A 13,711-nucleotide genomic window follows, 5' to 3' on the forward strand; every position below is an offset into this window, starting at 1 on the left:
CTTTTTTAGTCATTCCATTCAAGATGCTTTGGATATTTTTTATTGTGATAAATTGTCTTAATGCTCTGAAAAGGGAAAGTTATTTCAATTGCATAGAATAGAAAAATTTCAGTAGGCTAATCAATTTAAAGTCCTAAATTAGCCAGGGAAGTGTTTTTTCACTAAAAAATCACCCCCTTTTTTGAACTCCAATTATATAGCCCTTTTCTTGGCCCACTTGAGCCAGTATCCAGTTCCTGATTGTCATTTCCACTAAATTTCACTTTTTCTATAACTCATTTCTTGTCAATATTACTAAGGGGTCATAGTTAAGCACTGGAGAAGTCATTGTTAAATAACATGTGCTTATGTATATATAGCTTTTTGCTACTTATTTTTCTCTGGTTATATAATGCTTGATGTGGTATAAGCCAAGAGAAGGACCTGTAGATCTATAGAAGGAAACCGTTTAAAAAAAGATGATTCTTTGTAATTTACATAATAATTATAGCCAACACATTCTACATGCAGCCCTGCTCTACTTTAGCCCCAACCCTCCTAATATGGAAATCTATAGCTGAAATTGCATATTTTCCATTGATTCTGCCAATCTATCCCTCAACCCTCGTACCTGTTAATTGAAGCAACTGTGGCAAAACAAGAACTGGAAAAACAAGTAAAAGGTGGCAGAAAACATTGGAAATATATTATAATTAATATATAATTATATATAAATTTTGGAAATATATATAATTTTGGGCTATATATTTGCAAATTTGGCATGTTAGGGGTAAATTTTTTGTTGTTCATATTTTGAATTACAAATAAGTGAATATACCACTTGATGCATTTTTGTATGTTTTTTACAAATATAATAATTGCTCTTATTGCTAGTTCAAGTCTAAGCACTTTTTGACCTTACTTAACCTAACAAATTTTGGCAGTGAAAAACATACATTATTTTGTCAAAAATGACGAAAACCACATACTTTAGTCGAAAATTTTGCATCAAGAAGAAGAAAACTTACCTTAGACCTTAGTTCCTCCAGAGCCATTAGTGGCGCATAGGGCGCCAACAAAGCCTCTCCATTTGTCTTGCATTGGTGCTGCAGTGATGATGTCTTCCCAAACAGGTATTAGTGAGGTGCCGGCCGTCCTCAGATCTTGGTCATGTGTTTGTCTCAATGTATTTTTGGGGCGGCCTCTCTTTCTTCTACCATCTGTCTTCCATTCATAGGTTGTTTGAGGAAGGCAGCTCTCTTCCATACAAAGAACGTGTCCCAGGTATGTCCACCACCTTCTTTTCAGCAACTCAATGACTGGAGGTTGACCTGTTTTTCTGCATATTTCTGCATTTGTAATTTTTTGTTGTCAGCTTGTATTCAACATTCTTCTGGGGCTCACATTTTCAAATGCAAGGATCAAAGAAGAAATTTCTAAGAACAAGAAAAACAGCATAATATTATAAAACTTATTAATCCAACTTGATTGAAGAAAGTCAGTACTCATAGATTATACAACACTTAAAAAATGGATTAATAATGAAACAGTAAGTTTGAGACAAATGTTTTAAGCTTTTTTATGCCCAAAAACTATTTGGGTGTATTTTGGTCATTTTCAAGAGCTAAAAAATTTGCAACTGAAGCACTTATTATGTTTGTAAACAACATAAAAAAGACATCAAGGGGTTTGTTCACTTTATTTGTAAATCAAAAATAAGAACAACAAAAAATTTACCAATTATTAGTATAGCTGCATGATTTTCCCCTGGGTATGTAGGCTAAGTGGAAGGTCACTTATACCTGATCCTGTCCCTACTGTTTTACTTGGCTGAAAAAAATCCAAAGAAAGTTCCTATGGAAAAGGAAAGAGACCAAAAGTGAGATGTAATTTGTCATGTCAATTTGTCATTCGTTTGTCAATTGAATTTGACAGAGCTTGGAGGTTTGCCCCTTCAGTCTGTTTAAAGAAAACAGAGTCATAATTGAAGCTTTGTTCATTTCAATCTTAGGGATGATCTACACTTCATTAAATGGTTGTAAAGGGATACTTATTTACTTATTTACTTGTCTTGTTTTTTTTTCTACATGATTTTTTTAATCTTTAAATTGATATACATTTCTTAAAAATTAATTAGTCATACCACAGTTCCATTTGCAAGTTTTGACCTACTTTGTAACCCTGGTCTTAAAATTGCATATACATTTATTGAAGCTAGGAAACATAGAAATTCTCTCTGTTTAAAAGAAAATGGATGGACATAAGTAGGTTTTAACACACTAAAGTCCTAGGGCCATGGCAATTAAAACAAAACAATGAAGATTAACTTTAAAATGCTTGACATTACATAAATACAACATTCACAAAGAAAACCATTCACAAAATTTTACTTTTGTGCTCAATTGCCAACCTGAGCAATTGCCCAAAATTTTTAAACCTTGCAAAACATTCACCAGCCACCTCTTATGACCTACACTCTTGTCTGTACATCAACAATTCACTGAAAAGGAAGGACCACCTTACTGGCATTTCTTCCTTTGTACTTACATTTAATGGGTTTAAAAGAAAGCTTCTAAGGCTAAGAAGAAGCCCAGTAAAGGACCAGGAAGTGCAATAGGAAGCTAGGGGCCAGTCATCCTATGCTTTTGCATGCCCTTCCTGTTTACTGACCCCAGATTTCTCTAGGTAACCTGTTAAGTTTGGGCCAATTCTGGCTGAACTTAGAGAGTTACATCACTGACCTTTGTCCCAAACCAAATAAACTGCTAATGCCAGGAATTAAACATGTGCTCTTGGGATAAAGGATTCTCAACCTAGAGTGCCAGCCACTTAGTAAGGAACACAAATGTCACCAGAGAACAAACATTATTTTGAAAAAGTAACTATTGAAAAAAAAAAACTCAAGTCATAGTTGCTCCCATTTTTCACTGCTGTCCTACAAACAATATGTATTTTATTAAGACAAATAAATTTTTAGACAGGTATCAACAAAATTCCATCAGGGATCATATTTACTTAAGATATAATCAGCAATATGAATGTTTAGTTTTGTGATATTCTAGTCTAGAAATAATAAAAAAAGAGAAATTATATGTTCTATTTGTTTTCCACCAGTCCATTTGAGAAAAATCATTTGTGACAACAATATATGCATAGTTGGCTCAGAATCTCTCTAAAATGCTTTAAACAGAAGGAATTTTGAAAACAATTATACTGATCAGAAAGAAGAATATTAACATAACTTTCTAAACTTGGCACTTTTTAAGACTAATTTTTAGCAAAGGAAATGCAAAACTAAAATGGTGCCCTATGTCATCTAAAAAAACCATTAAAATGTATCAGATGTATTTTGATATAAGATGCCTCAAAGACTTTTAGTTGAATCTATGAAATGAAGGGCCAGGTATTCCTTTACATTTTGTACAACATATAAAAAGAAAAACAGTTCAAATTTTTTCACAAAAGAAGAAGCTTGATGTAAAAAAAAATAAATGTATTTTTAACAGAAAGCAACTGACATCAATGAAATAAAAAAAAAAATCATGGAGAATAAATAATATAAGCCATACATTTAACCTAAAATGAGGTGGCATAAAAGATCTAAAATTAGAAAAAACCAGTATTTTGGCTTAAAGTTCTGCTTAGTCAACAGGAATTGTCTTTTCAGAACTAAGGCCAGAGACAAAGAAACTGATAACCAAAAAACAAGGCACCCAAAAATTTCAGGACCCTCTAGAAGGAAAAGAAGTAGAAGTAGGTACTTCAAAATACCTTCCTGGGGTATACTTTAGCCTGTAGACACATCCCTGAAAGTTTTATTTTCCTAGCCAAACCTCTTTCAAAGATAGCCAAAAGTAGCTAAAGTAAAATTTTACCCCTACTTTACCTTAAAAATCCAGTTTAAATTGCAATCTAAACAAATATGGACTATATAAAAGGCTAGGTATTGGCCTAATCATTCAATTTTTTTTTCAAATAAAAATTATAGGCTGGTTTAGAAACTAGAAACTGCCTTCCTAAGAACTAACCTTTTTAATAACAAAAAAAACTTTTCTTCTGACTCCTTATGAAGCTTAGCCTATGCAAGACGGGCCTAGAGCACCAAAAACCCTTTAGAAACTAAGGAATATGCATAATATTACTTACAGGCCACTGAAAATCTAAGATTATTTCCACTATTTACAGTTTCCTTGTCTTTTCTCTAGACTTAACGATTTCACATGTTTACCCATTTAAAAAAATATGTAACATTGACGTCACTTGTACTCAATAATTTTTTTTTTTTCGGGGTTAGAAAGTGCAAGCCCACGGACAAGTAATCCTGAGCGTTCGAGGGGGTAATCCGAGTAACCTCTAACGTCATGTGCGTCTCGTAAAACGCTCGGATTAGTGAGATAAGTATTAAACCAGCGTGCCACTTTGAGGGATTTTACCGTCAAACACGGATTTTTGGGCCTTCGACGGATGAGAAATTGATCTGTAGTATTTCCGGATTTTCTAAGATTTTACGTAAGAATTGAACTTAGTTGTTTTTATTCTCAAATCATACTGATCTTTTTAAGTATTAATCTTTACTGTTGCTTCTTTGTTGTTTTCCATTCCAACTATTTTTCAACCATAGTTGATTCCTGGACTTATTAGCTCACCGACTCCGGTCCAGAAACCAGTTTGGGGTTAAAACGATCAAGTCGTATCAACTTTTCAAGCAACCGTAAGCTATGCAGTGAGTCATCAGGTCGAGTTGATTCCTGCAATTTATATATACAGGGAGTTGGCTAATCCACTTCTGAGAATCGAGTTGGAATTTGAAAGCTATTTTCTGGAGTTATTCAATGATTTTAACAAAATCTTTTAGAGCGAAAAGCCGCTCTTCCATCATTCAGCCAGAAGTAAAGCTGCTGATCCGTAGATTTTCAATAAACCTTATGAAGGCAGCCTATGTCAAAGGGACGTCTGTGCTAGAGTTGAACCCTGAAAATGTCAGGGAATACTTTGCTTTGAAAGAGGTATATCTTGGGATACTCGCCTATGAATCTTTGGAGACGTTGCAGCCAAACCAAAGAACTTGCACTGGAGACCTTTCTGTTAATTTTGTGTATTTGTCAGCCCGTTGTCTTTACGTCGAGGAGATTAAGCAGATACAGCGAAGATTCGTATTTGACGACGAAATGTTCGTATACGCTGATCTGTCAAACCCTGTGATGGCCACCGACTCGACAGCTTCAACAGAACTATCAAAATTTCATCTCAAATACGAACTTCTGAACTGGAATGCTAAAATCCTTCATGACAAGTGGCGGGAAATGCTGGTCTCAGACCTCCCCAAAAGTACTGAAACTTAGGGCTTCTGGAAAAAGATTTCCGATATCAATACTCCCACAGGAAGTCCAAGGTTTGCAAACGGCATGGTCGTGATTAGGTATTTGCTTTCGCTACCATTCTTGTAAGCCGTCATTGAACATTTTTTATTGTCCTAAAAAACATCAAAACTGATTCTTGGAATCGTCTCTCATCCATCTCGCTAAGGACTGCGATGCAAGCGAAGGCAGGGATGAGAAGGATAAACGTTCACTACGAATCGATCATCCTGAAAAAAAGCTAACCAAAAGAATCATTTCAGTCAAAGCAAACATGACGGTTGAAGAGTGTCAAACACTAGCTAGTATACAACGTGAAGCTCTTGTTTCTGGAGCTGATGCCGTCGCCGACATGAAGTGGTAGCTAATTTTCATTGTATCCCAGTACCCCAAAAAATGGTTGTTTGTTTTTTATACAGCATTATATATTATAGTTAATCTGTATTTGTATCCGCTCTAGTCACTAAGCGCGTATTTTCTCAAAATTTAGAGGCTTTCAAAGCAGGTAGCTTCCGATTTATTGGCTTTCATGAGTTCTAATAAGTCTACCGTACATAAACATTAAATCCGTCGAGCTCTTTCAGCCCGAAGTAACTAAAGATCGTAGTCTATCACGATAAAAGGATAATTTTTACTGAGTTAGCCTAGCTGTATACTAATTTAGACAACAGGCTGATTTGTATATCACTTAGCAGAATATTGCATGTTTGAGCTAGTACGATCAGATAGGAATTGAAGTCTATAGACTTATAAACGAGCGTTCCGAGATATACTCTAGTCAAACTCAAGCAAAAGTGTCACTAACACATCTGATTTCATGAAGTTGTGTTCTTTTTCACAATGAGATAGTTGCGGGATTCATTTAGTAATTTACAGACAACGAGATGCTCCGCGACATTTTGGACTATACAAAAAAAATCCATAAAGTGTTAAACATCGGTTTTAAAACTCTTTTGGTATCTTTGTGGGGGGGGGTGTCATTAGTTGCATTAAAAACACAAAAAGGGGATCCGCAGTTCGGCTTGACGATATTTTAGGTGAAATGCAAGTAGCCATTGCATCATTTTCCCAGCCCTCTTATCTATCCCGCTCACACCACCTTTTTCAAAAGGTGAATAAATGGAATTTTTAGCTTTTTTTTCTCGTTTGACCGCCCACGGATCTGGTGGAATCTTTCTCAAGGGCAGCACTGAACTCCAGGACATGTTTCAACAGACCATACTGTTCTGCTTGTAATAACTGCTTACCACAAGAGTTCTATTTGAGCAGATTTTTTTTTGTGAATTTTTATGATTTTTTAACGGAAAATTTTACGGATTTTTCGTTCTCTGTCGTCGGAATTTTACGGATTTTTGGTCTACCATAACGGAAAACTTCCCATCATGAAGTGCAAACAGTGAATAAGACAAGTAAAAGAACACGGCTGACTCTTTAAAATTTTGCTACAGACAGGAGACAGGTTATGATGTAAGTTGTCTTGATGCAAAATTCTGATATAAACCTATCAATTGGCATTGTCCTGAACGTAAAATTCTATTTTTACTCATGTTTGTTAGGAGACAGATAATGTTGGTGAAAATTCCATTTCTGAACAAGGATAGTCTAGTCACATAAAAGAGTAGGCTAGGCCTAGACTCACAGTCTACTTTTCAATTTCATATTTTTCTTAAAGAGGGTATAATAAGTTCTAGAATGACCTAGTAAGTTTGAAACAAGTTTTATAGTGTATTTTTTGTTGAAAAATATAGAATGAAATTATTATTTTCAAGGGTTCTAAAAGGCTTAAAATGTAATTAGCAAGAAATGGAATTATCATGTTCAGAAGCAGCAAATGGCAACCAGTGGTATCATCAATTTATTTGTATTCCAACCATATGAACAACAAAATATTTATTCCATTGCATCCCTTTAATGCCTAGTTATACCCTATCTCCCTCCCTCAATGCCTTGGTCCCTATAATTCTAAGCTATGAACCATGTTTACTGATCCTGCTGGTAGGCCTAGACCTATTCACCATTTTTCTACTTGGTGGTAAAATCTTAGGTAAGGGTTATTTTACTATGCTGAAAAATGGGAATATACCCAATAGATAATGTCTAAAAAATGTCTATTTCATTTCAATTTATTTCTGACCTGTCAACAAAACAAAAGAGGGTTGTAGCACTAGTGACAGTAAGACAAAAAAAAAAATAAACAATCAACAAAAAGAGAGATTACAATCAACAAACACAAAAATAACTACAAAGAGGGAAGACTACTAGTGGTTAAGTTTTCTGGTGGTGGATTTGAAATATTTCACTCTTTTATCAATAATGATTACAGGCAGAATCAATTTAAATTTTTGTAACAGAGAACAATTACTGGTCCAAGGAGGAAGATGGAGCAGATACTTGGCAAATTTAAAATAGCCTATATTTGGTTAATATTTTTCTTATTTGAAGCAGAAAAAAAAATTCAAAATAGAGGACATAGCAAGAAGATAGGGCACAATTAGACTGTTTTAAAGTTTGGAAAGGTAAAGCCAACTAAGATTTGTGATATTAGATGTAAGCAAAGCATATATAATTTGAATCTGTTTAGCATGGTTTTACCTTACCTTAAATTACCTTAAATCGCATTTGCCAGTGAGATAAGGTGGTAGATCCTCCTGTAGTTCTCGCTGGTGGTGAGTGATGTAATTATGTTGGCTTAGCTTCCCAGTCCAGCCTCCACTCGGCCCTCTCCCAGTCCCTGTCGACTCCAGCCTTGAAGGAGTGGGGTGTCTCAGCTTGGATGGTAGACTCGGATAGGCTATTCCAGAGGTGGACCACCCGAATGGAAAAGAAACCACGTCGTTCCCTTCTCCGACATCCAGGCAGGTGAAGCTTAAGACTGTGACCTCTTGAATTGTTAGCCAAAGAGGGGGTGAAGATCTGGTTCAGGTGACCGGATTTGAAAATTTTGCGTGCCATGATCACATCTCCTCTATATCTTCGATAGGTGAGGGTTGGAAGTCTCAAAGATCCTAGGCGATCCTGGTAAGGGACATTATTTAAGCCACGGACCAGTTTGGTTGCTCTCCTTTGGACACTTTCAAGGGCTCTTGTGTCCATTTTATTTTGGGGAAAGGCCAAAGTCAAGCCAAACTCAAGGTGGGGACGGACAAGGGATTTATAAAGTTTTATAACCACACATGACTTTCTGGCTACAAAAGAGCGCTTAATGAGTCCGAGAGCTCGATTAGCTTTTGCAACCTGAGCCTGAGTGTGGCTGTGGAATTTTAAATCTTTGTCCACAATGACGCCTAAGTCTCTTTCCTCGGCAACTGCTTCCAACTGATCACACCCTATATGGTAGGGATGGTGGGGGTTATTGTGCCCTAAGTGCAGTACCTTGCATTTTGTTGCATTGAATTGTAGGGCCCAAGTTGATGACCAAGAGGATAGCCTGTCAAGGTCCAGCTGAATGCAGGCTCTTTCTTCTTCAGTTTCAGCAGGTCCAATGAGCTTACAGTCGTCAGCATATAATGTTAAAAGGTTGCATAGATAAGTTGTACAGTCGTTAATATATATGCTGAACAATGTTGGCCCAAGGATGGTTCCCTGTGGGACGCCGCTTATAACCGGGGAAGTGGAGGAGAAAACTGGATCGCCATTATCAGTGTAGATCATGACACGTTGAGATCTGCCAGTTAGGAATGCTCCAATCCAATCAATCACATCCTCATGCACCTGATAAGCTCTAAGCTTCAGCAACAGGTATGAGTGTTCAACTTTGTCAAAGGCTTTGGCTTGGTCAAGTAAGATAATGTCTACCGGTTTACCCATATCCAAAATTTTAGTTGCATGATCATATGATTGAATAAAGTTGGTGTCGATTGACCTGCCCCTGCGAAATCCATGTTGTCTATCGCTAATAAGTGTATTTTCTTCTAAATAATTTATAAGAGCATGGTTAATGATACCTTCCATAATCTTGCAAATGGCTGAGGTTAGGCTTATTGGTCGATAATTTCCTGGGTTATCCTTGTCGCCTTTCTTAAAAATTGGTATAATATTTGCTGTTCTCCAATCATTTGGTACTGACTTTTTGGCCAGGGACATGTTGAATATTCTGGAAAGGGGGAGGGAAATGTGAGCAGCAGATTCTATCAAAAGCCGAGGGTGGAGATTATCAGGTCCAGCAGCTTTGTTGGAGTTTAAACTTCTTAGTATTTTAAATACATCTTCTTGAGTAATGATTACAGGGGACATTGGGTTGTGTACTGTTACAGGAGGTATGGTTGGGAGTGTAATGTCAGGTGGCTTAGAGGTGAAGTTTGTGCAAAAGCTGGCATTCATGCAATCAGCGATTTCTTTCGGGTCAGTAGTACTGGAGCCATCTGATTTTTTTAGCCTGTTGGTGCGTCGACGGGAAGGGTTGTTAGCTGTAACATAGCGCCAGAACTTTTTTGGGTTTTTCTTTGACTCATTTGCGATAGATTCTTCATGGTCTTGGATAACTTTTCTTGTCATGTTTCTCAGCTTGTTTCGGAGCATGGCGAATTTGTTGTGATGGTTGTCACACTTGCATTTTAGGTATTTATTCCATGCTCTATTTTTCTTTTTGATAATTTTCTTAATATTCCTGGGAAGGTATGGAAGAGTCTTTGGTTTATCTGACCAATAAACCTTTGTATGCTTCCTATATGCACCTAGTAAAGTAGACTTAAAACGATTCCAACTAGATTCAATGTCTGTCTCATCTGATAATCCCTCATCCCAATTTATATTAGCTAGTTCTTCACGGATTAAAGCATAATTGGTAAAAGTTCTCTTAAGTTTACCATCACGACTATGGTTAATATTAATGTCATTCATTATACATATGTGGTCACTTGCACCAATAGCTGGGAGGTAACAAGTGGAAGTAATCCTCTCAGGGTCATTTGTAATAAGGAGGTCAAGTAATGATGGTTGTTGTGAATGTCTAAATCTAGTGGGTTGCATTATTATCTGAGTTAGGAAGTTGTCAGCAAGGGTTTGGATGGTTGTGTAGGAGGGGTTATTAGGGGGTGAGTACCCAATACCTTCAGACCAACGAACTTCTGGCATATTAAAATCACCATAAAGCACAAGTGATGAATTTAGATTACATAAGATCTGTATTACGTTAGAAACTGCTTGGTGAGATACTAGTTGGTTTGGAGCTGATGGGCTACGGTAAAGCACACCAATATTCACAATTTCAAATCCAATTAGAAGTCTAACTAATACATGTTCCACCCAAGTATTAGTAGGTTGAGAAATAGAAAAATCAATTTTATCTACCTTAATTCCAAGCCTAGTGTAGATAGCCACTCCTCTTCGACACAGGTTACTATCTAGGTTGCTCAGGAGTAAGTATCCAGGGATTTGAATATGTGCGTCTTCCAATTTGGTCAAAGAGTTCTTAGGACACGCCTCACAAACACAGAAAACATCTACATCCTTTTCATAAAGTAACACTTTTAGTTCTGAGAGTTTTGGCACTAAAGAATCAATGTTTGTATATAATATTCTTAGTTGCATCCGTTTTCTTTGGCCGACTGGGCTGTTGCTAGTTCTGGCTTTTGAACTCTGATATGGATTTTTGTCGCCCGAACTAGCAGTGACGTAGTTGGTCTCAGACGAATCAGATGCAGCACTTGATGGAGAGACAGAGCTCAAAACCGAAGCCGCGGAAACAAAGGTTGAACTTATAGAAGTCTTTCTGGCTAGGCTTGATGCATTATTTACACTATTTACAAGGGATATGGGTAAGTCTAGTGAACCATCGAGCAAGGGGGGGGAAGGACTCCCTCCCCCCGGGGGATCACGTTTTTTGACACGATGGCGCCATCATGGATGACAAGGTTTTTTTCACCGGCTGCTGCACGCCTCTTTATCTCTTCAATTAGTTCTTTCCTTCTCTGGCAGTCTTCATTGGATGCATCAGCAAAGAATGAGATACTCCCCCTCCTCTCTCTTGAGGCCTTCAATATATCAATTTTTATTTTGTAATCATTTATAGAAAAAAGGATTGGGTTGGGTCTGTCTATGGTATTTGCATTCTTACCATTAGGTAGACGTTTCAAGTTAGTAATAGCCCCGACATTAATTGAGTATTCATCTTTTAAGTAAGTTGAGATGAACTGAGCATCGTTGGTTTGCAGAGGAACGCCATAGGCAATCAGATTAAGTCGTCTTCTGTTTCTGTCTTGCTCTTGTCTCACTATTTTGCGGACGTCTGTTTCGAGACGGGTAGTTATAGAGTTTTCCACAAGTTTCTGCACATCATCTATGGAAACCTTTGATTGTATAGCCGTCTCAAGCGTTTCCACCTGAGCCCTCACAGTGTCCAAAGAAGTCTGCATATCAGATCTGAAACCAGCAAACATGTCACGCATTTCACTACAATGGGATTCGAGAGTGCTTTTCACTATATTTGGAACATCAGGCTTACTGGAACCTGTTTTACATAATGGGCATGTCCAAATACTTCCAAGTCTTTCATTCATTTTGCAGAAAATGTTGTATTCGGCTGTACTCATTCCTAGACATGTTGCACAGAGCCATTTATCACATTCATCACACTGAATGGCTGGCGAGGACTCACTCAGAACACAACCAGAGACAGCACACTTATCGACTCCTTTTTCGGGTGTTGCGGGTTTTAGGCGTTTTGAGCTATTGGACGCCATAATTTCAGAATGAGCGGCAACGCTGGGCGGAAAAATTCAACACTGATATCGCTTAATGAAGAACGGGAAGATGTGCAATTCCCTGGAGAATTGAAATTAAAATGAATTGCCCAAAAGTCTAAATATATCAATCACAGCACTGAGGTAGGTCCCTTAAATCAACACCTAGGGTAACACAAGACCTGAGAAAATGCAAAAAACAAAGAAAAACAGTTTTATCTCACAGTTTAATACATATATATCCAGGGTTCAAAATTATGCAACCACATGTATTTGTTATTGTTTTGATTCTAAGTTACAGAGTTAAGTTCTTGGTTTTAAGTTACAAGCTTAATGGTTTCTTTAATACTTCTTCCAATGGGTATACCAAGATGAATAAGGCTATCAGAAAGTAGAATAGATGTTTTAGAATGTTCAAGTTGCATGTAAGAGTTCCCCTTAAGATTTAAAGCCATTGTTACAGTTTTATCAACATTAAAATTCAGACCAATTTGCTGATATTGATGCTGGAGTTTAGAAAAAGTTCTCTTACTTCCTAAAAAGGTGCAACTTAGATTCACAATATCATCAGTGTAGGCAAATAGAAAAACATTGTTTCCACCATAAATACAATAAAATGTAAAAATCATATCAAACCATACTTAAGTTTTGCATAGATTACCCAACTAGTTAGCTAATTGAAAAGTCATTTTAAGCAAACAAGACATTATGCAACTAGAGAAACAATTGAAATTAAAAAATCAAAAGAAAATTGCCCAATAACTAGATATAGTTCTGCATGAGAGCCTACTCAGTTTCTCTAACTAGGTGGATGATACTTTATCTTAATTCTTCTAATGCATATTTAACTAGGCATAGCCCTATATCATGTATCATGTATCATGTTCCATGATAAACACTGAAGAACTAAGGTCAATGTCAAAAAATTCAAGCCCTTATGACCTATGTATTATCATGGCAAATGTGGATTGAAGTGGAAATTGATGTTGTTGAAAGTCTACATCCAAGTTAACGTTTACTAGAGTCCAATGCAACTTGAGATATGTGAACTTCTTTTCCTGGTTTTCCCCAGTAAAGATATCTGCCTCAATTATGTTTTCACATAATTCAGTAACAATAAGGCACATCTCATTGCACATCCCACCAGAAACACCTATGTTATGCAAAAGCATAGCTATTGTATTTTTTAATCTTTAAGTTATGTATTGGTAATTCTGTAGTTTCAATCGAACTGAGGAATTCTGAAGCAATATGATTAGTATTCTCCTGGGAGACAATTGACAATTTTGCAGTTATTTTACTAGCTTCTTTGTTGATCAAAGCTAAAATAACTTGATCCCTCATTAAATTGAAACTTTGTTTGGACAAACATTCTGCAAAAACTTCTTCAATTAAATTGCCAATTGTGTCTTCCAGTAATTCAATATCATTACAAATATTTTTAGGAAGATTTCCATTTCCGAATTTGAGGATCACATGCTTGGTGTTGCATGCCTTATAACAGTTTGTGTCTTTGCTTGTCACTCTCATTTTTGACATGCTTTAATTCTCGTTTTTACTTATCTTCTAACTGCCAGTGTCTTTGCTCTCCATTTTAATTTTTGACATGCTATAATTTTTGCTTCTGTTTATCTTCTAACTGCCTGTGTCTTTACTCTTCATTTCCATTTTTGAAATGTTTTGATACTTGCTGTT

General features: G+C 36.5%; 2 protein-coding genes across 3 annotated transcripts in view; one reads left to right on the forward strand and one right to left on the reverse strand.

The window, feature by feature from the left end:
• Window positions 1-4,226, reverse strand: part of LOC136040896 (uncharacterized) — a 75,648-nt gene extending 71,422 nt beyond the window's left edge. Inside the window, exons 1-2 of the mRNA XM_065725311.1 lie at window positions 4,126-4,226; window positions 1,008-1,415 (exon numbers count right to left, since the gene is read on the reverse strand). The gene's annotated coding sequence lies outside the window, so the exon portion shown is untranslated. The remainder of the gene's footprint in view (window positions 1-1,007; window positions 1,416-4,125) is intronic.
• Window positions 4,227-6,715: 2,489 nt separating this feature from the next.
• Window positions 6,716-13,711, forward strand: part of LOC136040630 (solute carrier family 25 member 44-like) — a 58,357-nt gene continuing 51,361 nt past the window's right edge. Inside the window, exon 1 of one of the 2 annotated variants that reach the window (XM_065724906.1) lies at window positions 6,716-6,803. The gene's annotated coding sequence lies outside the window, so the exon portion shown is untranslated. The remainder of the gene's footprint in view (window positions 6,804-13,711) is intronic. The other variant, XM_065724908.1, reaches the window with a different exon arrangement.

Source organism: Artemia franciscana, chromosome 21 (genome assembly GCF_032884065.1).
Source record: "Artemia franciscana chromosome 21, ASM3288406v1, whole genome shotgun sequence".
NCBI classification, from domain to species: Eukaryota; Metazoa; Arthropoda; class Branchiopoda; order Anostraca; family Artemiidae; genus Artemia; species Artemia franciscana.